At 56.5% G+C, this 6,447-nt stretch overlaps 1 protein-coding gene and 1 long non-coding RNA gene across 2 annotated transcripts in view; one reads left to right on the top strand and one right to left on the bottom strand.

The window, feature by feature from the left end:
* Positions 1-1,596, bottom strand: part of C1QTNF5 (C1q and TNF related 5) — a 4,884-nt gene extending 3,288 nt beyond the window's left edge. Inside the window, exon 1 of the mRNA XM_034754408.1 lies at positions 1,458-1,596. The gene's annotated coding sequence lies outside the window, so the exon portion shown is untranslated. The remainder of the gene's footprint in view (positions 1-1,457) is intronic.
* A 113-nt stretch (positions 1,597-1,709) lies between these two features.
* LOC117868474 lies at positions 1,710-6,346 on the top strand. The gene is made up of 3 exons (XR_004643645.1): positions 1,710-1,849; positions 2,513-2,814; positions 3,583-6,346. It is a non-coding gene; the product is annotated as an uncharacterized LOC117868474 (long non-coding RNA).
* Positions 6,347-6,447: the final 101 nt, after the last annotated feature.

Genomic DNA, 6,447 nt, shown 5'->3' with positions numbered 1-6,447 from the left:
TGGGGTGTGGGGTGGTTGTGGGCTGTGTGTCCTGGGTTGTGAGCGTGGGGTGTGTGGGTGGTTGTGGGCTGTGTGTGTCCTGGGTTGTGAGTGTGGGGTGTGTGGGTGGTTGTGGGCTGTGGTCAAGGATCCTGTCTCTATTTTCTTGCCCTCTAGGGCAGGGGATTCTCAACCTTTTTCTTTCTGAGCTCCCCTCCCCCCGTCAACATGCTATAAAAACTCCCCAGCCCAGCTGTGCCGCCACAACTGGTTTTCTGCATATAAAACCAGGGCCGGCGTTAGGGGGCAGCAAGCAGGGAATTTGCCTGGGGCCCCACACCACAGCGGGCCCCACAAAGCTAAGTTGTTCAGGCTTCAACTTCAGCCTCAGGTGTCAGAGCTCAGGGCGCCGGGGCTGTGAGTCTAACACTGACCCTGCTTGGCAGCCCCTCTGGACTCCTGCTCTAGGGGTCCCTTTGCCCCGCACCCTCCACTCTGCGCTCGTTCCCCAAGGGGGCTCCTGCTGTGCTGACGGTGACTCCCATGCTCCTAACTCTCCCTTCACACGGGGCGCGAGGCCAGGACCCTTCCAGACATGCCAAACCCACGGAAAAAAACAACGCAGAAATTGGGCTTGATTTTGGCTTAATTGGCTTGTGAGTCGCTTGTTGGCTAGTTTTTGGTTTGTAGCTTGTTTGGCTTGTAGCTTGTTGCTTCTTTTTTTTATGGGCTCCTGGCAAGCAGGGGCAAGGAGGGGAGAGAGTCAGGGGTGCACCGCGGGCCCACCACAGTCCCAGACTCACGCCGGGGGGATCTAGCCACATAGAGTGTTGGGGTTCTTGTTTTGGCCTTGTTTTGAAATGGGATTAGCTTGATTTTTGGCTTATTGTGAAAGTCAGGGTGCTTATTTACCATGTGAAAGTTGGCACCTGTGGACCCTTCCCGGCTCCAGGGCGAGTTACCCAGGGGCTGCAGCACCGCACTCAGAGGCAGGGTAGCACATCTCCCCGCCCCCCCGAGGCTGTGGAGTGTGGGGACACCCTCCCGGCTTCTGCAGCATTACCGTCTTCCCAGCGCGGCCAGAACCCAGCCCTTCCTCCTGCTTGCAAGGCTAGCATTCCCCCCGCTCCCCCAAGCAGGGCTGCTATCCAACTCACTTCAGCATTGGCCTCCCCTGCATTGCCCCACACAGGCCTCGCCCCAGACTGGCTCAGAGCGCCCAGATGAGCGGGGATCCATTGGGGAGCGGAAGGGGAGCAGGTCGCTCTCCTTCCGGACTCCTGCAGGCCACTTTCTCCAAATAAAAGGGAATGAAGAAAAACAGAGCCTGCTGCTGGAATGTGTCATGACTGGAGCTGGGACTCAGCCGAGCTCCCGGGCCTGGCCGAGTTGCTAAGGGAAATCCCATGGCCCGTCTGGCCCCATAGCTACACCGCCAACTTTGTTAGGAGCAGCTGGAACTGGTTAGCTTTACTTACTGTGTATCCCGGCTCTCTTGCTGCGCCTGCTTTGCGTCCCCTTGTCCTGTGAGCTCTTCCTGGCCACTTCAGCTCTGAGGAAAGGCTGTCTCTCTGCCCCCCCTTCCCCTCCTTGTGTCTCTCCTCCCAAACTCCAAAGGAAATCAGTGACTTTCAGAGCCAAGAGCTACAAGAGGAGGGGGGAAATATCCCAGTGTCGGAAATGCTGTAACCAGTGGGAGGAGGGCGGGAGAGAGAACCACAGACCTGACTAGAAAAACTCCTTGACTTAACACATCACCCTACCGGAGCCGCCAAGGGAAAGAGGCAGAGAAAGAAAAGCAGCGAGGGGAATGGCAGAACAGGGAAGGACAGGAAAAGCGAGAGGAGGTGGCTTGCATCCTCTAGATCATGTAAGTAGCCATGAATGTGTCAGCTCCCCCACTCTGGAAGCACCAGGCCAGTCTTTGTGCTGTGGGGAGTGCTGCCAGGCCAGAGACGGGTTGGCTCATTTTTGTGGTGATTTCTCTGGACGGAGCGGAGCCCCAGTGACAGGGCTGGGGAAGGAGGGGGAATGCAAGGCAAGCCGAAAACTGGCCTCTTGGAGGGGAGCAGTGGGGTGTTTGGGCCAGGCGGGTGTTTTGTGGAAGGTCTTGGAGGAGGAGAGGCTGTGGGTGGGGCAGGTGGGAGCGAAGAGCAAAGGGCGTGAGGAATCCTGCAATTCAGTCCTGCTTAGGGGCGTCATGAGACACAAACTAAACCACACACCCACGGACGGCACACGCTCAGCGCGCCGATTGTTACTGTCCACGTCACACATGCGAGCAGCAAAGCCCACATGGCATGCACGAACGCCACCCACGGACACACCTCTAATGCCACGGACCACACGCACAGACCCACTAACGCTGAGCACGGGTGCCACGCACGTCAGCACAACACACAAACGTGGAGTGCACACACGCACGGGGGGGGGAGGGGTCACACCCTTGCTGGCACAACACACAAGCACTCTCCCCTACTAATGTGAAACACCGACCTGTTACTTGGCCTGGGCTCACATTTCTCTCTTTCAGCTCCCCAGGTCGCTGCAGGTTTCTCCTTGGAGCCGGACAGACAGCAGCATCACTAAGACCCCAGCAAGGTCCCTGATCGCTTCCACGGGCTGGGCTCCCCAGCTCCAGATATGAGTTCTGGGAGCTGGGGCTGAGTTGTCAGCAGGACTCGGTGCAGCTGACCCGTGTGTGCCCACAATCCCAGGGAATAGGCCACGGCCAGCTCTGCAGACAGCTACAGAAACGCCATGGAGGAAACCACCAGTACGGATGTGAGTGGAGGTCTCTCCCCCATCGCTGGAGCACGGGACACGGTGCCTGAGGTGGGCCTTTGAAACTCTTATTTAACTCATTTCAGCCTCTCGCCCCAGCTCTGCCTGGCATGGGGATGGAGGAGAGGTGCTCCAGCCAAGGAGAATTCCCTGGAGAAGGAGCCAGCCAGAGGGCTGATAGCCAGGCAAAGACCTGTGTGCCCAATGAGTTTGTGGAGCTTCCCATGGGAGAGGTGTCCCCATCACCAAAAAGCCCGGCTCACCACTGGCAGAAATTAACAACAGCGATAATCTATCCTGCTCTAGTGCTTTCAGCCATACACTGATCCTCACAGCCCTCCTGGGAGGCAGGTCAGCCTCAGCATCCTTATTTTACAGATTGGGGAAACTGAGGCAGGGGACAGTCACGTGACTTGTGCAGACAGTCTGCAGCAGAGCTGGGAGTAGACCCCTGAAGTCCAGAGTCCTGCTCTAACTGCTCGGTCACACTGCCTCCTTTTGACAATTGTCCCAAAGGCTATGAACTGAATGGGACACTCTCAGAGCTAGAGGCAGACCCTCCAGGTAAAGAAAACACACAATGGCTGAAACAGTCCATCTGCCTGATTTCCTGACACCAGTAACAATTCCTCCACTGCCCCCCAAAGGCAATACAGTGAAGAATTCTCTCTCCCCCTCCTGTTGACATGTGCAGCAGGTTTTACTCTGGCGGGCTTGTTTTTTACAAAAAGCGGCTTAAATATTTTGAGAGTTGCGGATTGCAGAGGTTTGGGCCTTGTTTCCTCTGGAGGTTGCTTACTTGGGCTTTTTTTGCAATAGGTGACTTCAACACAAAGTTCGAGTTTAAATGTGGTGTCGGTGATTGAGCAGCGTCAGAATTTGAGAATCCTCCTGTCCCCACTCCTGTTCAATTAAGAAAACACACCCAAATTCATGAACTTTGTGGCCCGCTCCTTGACACATGCTATGTGCCAATTTTTTGTCCCACACCAGGATATGCTCCAACGGTTCAACACGGGAATGTACCACACTGAGGCAACAGAGACCAAGGAGGATGGAAAGAGGGAGAATGACCTTTTTAAAGAATGGAAGTACACACACACGTACTATTTTAATAGTTTTCATGTGTAACTTGTATGCAACAAAACTAGAACTACAAAAATTGGAATTTGGATTACCCCCCACCCCCTCCCGTCCTCCCTCTGAAACGGCCTGGGCTTGTTTGGAAAGGCAGTGCTGTTTTTCTTTCCTCGGGAGACTTGGCAACAAGGTGTTGTTGCAATGTGCAAAGGCAGCATGAGATAGTGAGCTGCACAGGGGGCGCGGTCACATCTCAGTGCCGGGGGTTCCTGGGAGCTGTGCACTAGCGAAGGGGACATGGTCACGTCTCAGAGCCAGGGGTTCCCGGGAGCTGTGCACTAGCGGGAGAGGGCGGGGGGAGGAGGACGTAGTCACGTTTCGGTGCCAGGGGTTCCTGGAAGCTGTGCACTAGCGAAGGGGACACGGTCACGTCTCGGCGCCAGGGGTTCCTGGGAGCTGTGATTAGCAGGGGGGACGTGGTCACGTCTCGGCGCCAGGGGTTGCTGGGGGGGATGGGATGCAGTCAAGCCTAGGTGCCAAGCGTTCCTGGGTGCTGTGCTGTAGTGTGTGTGTGTGTGTGTGTGTGGGGGATGCAGTCACATCTCAGTGCCAGGGGTTCCCGGGAGCTGTGCACTAGAGAAGGGGACACGGTCACGTTTTGGTGCCAGGGGTTCCTGGGAGCTGTGCACTAGAGAAGGGGACACGGTCACGTTTCAGTGCCAGGGGTTCCTGGGAGTTGTGCACTAGCGAAGGGGCCATGGTCACGTTTCAGTGCCAGGGGTTCCTGGGAGCTGTGCTCTAGCAGGGGGAAGGGCGCAGTCACGTCTCAGTGCCAGGGGTTCCCGGGAGCTGTGCACTAGTGAAGGGGACATGGTCACGTCTCAGCGCCAGGGGTTCCCGGGAGCTGTGCACTAGCGAAGGGGACACGGTCACGTTTCAGTGCCAGCGGTTCCCGGGAGCTGTGCACTAGTGAAGGGGACATGGTCACGTTTCAGTGCCAGGGGTTCCTGGGAGTTGTGCACTAGCAGGGAGAAGGGCGCAGTCACGTCTCAGCGCCAGGGGTTCCCAGGAGCTGTGCACTAGCGGAGGGAAGCCCTGCTCTGAGCCTATGCTGAGATAGCCCCTCTGTGCCCTTCCCAGCAGAGGCCCCAGGCAAGGTGGGGGGCAGTGCCAGCGTTCTGGATCACCGGGGTGGTGTTCAGCCAGCTGCACTGGCCTGTGGATCCTCCCGGTGGATGGGAAAACAGGATGTTGTCTTTGGTCAGGAGAAGCTTGTTTGTGGCTTTAAGGCACAGCCAGCCTGAGTGGAGTGGTCAGGAGTCAGGCCAGGATTCCTAACCCAGACGGCAGCTCCAGCTACGGCCCTTCCCCTGCTCCAGAGCAGAATCCACCTTCCCCTTCCTCAGGAGTGGAACCCCTTCCACCCTCTCCCCCGTTCCTCCTGCCCTCTCCAGCTCGGGGAGGGGTTCAGTATTTACACCTGGGGGAGAATACCCCCCCCCTTGCTCTGGGTGAGATGATCCCAGGCCAGTGCAGAGCCAGGAACCTCTCCCACCCCCGCTCCCTGAAATGGGAGGGGTTCGGATAACAAAGGGGCCTAGATCTTCTCCTTGGCTTTTGATCCCCCCCGCAACTCCTTTTAGGGTCAGAGCCCTACAATTACAACACCATGAAATTTCAGATTTAAATAGCGGGAAAAATCATGACATTTATGATTTTTAAAATCCTATGACCTGGAAATTGACTAAAATGGACCGTGAATTTGGTAGGGCCCTAACTATGAGCCATGTCTGCTTCAGAGAGACGAGGGCTCCTGCTCTCACTCCCAGCTCCTTGCCCAGGGACCCCGTAGGTCTCAGTTCCCAGTGACCCCTTCCAGTGATCCCACCCAGCCCAGGCATATTCCAGTGCTTAGAGCTGGGGATTCAGACATGGGCTTCCTGGGTTCTGATCCTGGCCTTGCCCCTGACCTGCAGGCAAATAATTTCCCCTCTCCGTGCCTCAATTTCCCCAGCGCTGACATGGGGGTAATATTGACCTGCCCCCCCAGGCGGGTGTGAGGCCAAATTATTCTTTGAAAGGTTGTAGTTGCAAAATGCTGCAGCTGTTTATTAGACACCCAGAGTCGTGCCAAAGGCCTTGGAGCCCGCTCTGCTGCTCTGGCCAGCACACCAGGTGCAGGCTTCCCCAGGCACTGCCAGCCAAGTCAAGTGGAGCACAGTGCACTGGGCCTTGCCTTAGCCCACAGGTCTGCGCGGTGAGATCATTAACTCTTTACCCTGGACACAAGTGGCATTCGAATAAGGTGGAAAGACAGCCGCCCGGTGCCAGGACCGGGCCAGGGAACTGAAGCGTGCCAATGGGTGCTATGCCTTAAGCTGCTGTGGCATTGGGGAAGCAGCCCGGATGAGATGTCAAGTTAGGGGCGTGGGCACCGGAAGGTCTGTGGAATGAAGTGTGATGCTGGGGTAGGTGCCATTTCTTAAGGTGTTTTTTGTCATTCATCTACCTAGATACTTCCATACTCCCTCCCCCCCATCACAACAGGGCCCCATGGAGCTATGCTTTTATCCTCACAATCCCCTGGTTGTATTGTTCCATTTT

The sequence above is a fragment of the Trachemys scripta genome, chromosome 21, assembly GCF_013100865.1.
Source record: "Trachemys scripta elegans isolate TJP31775 chromosome 21, CAS_Tse_1.0, whole genome shotgun sequence".
Taxonomy (NCBI): Eukaryota; Metazoa; Chordata; order Testudines; family Emydidae; genus Trachemys; species Trachemys scripta.
Note: the sequence above shows the minus strand (reverse complement) of the source record. Positions and strands in the feature narration are given on the sequence as shown.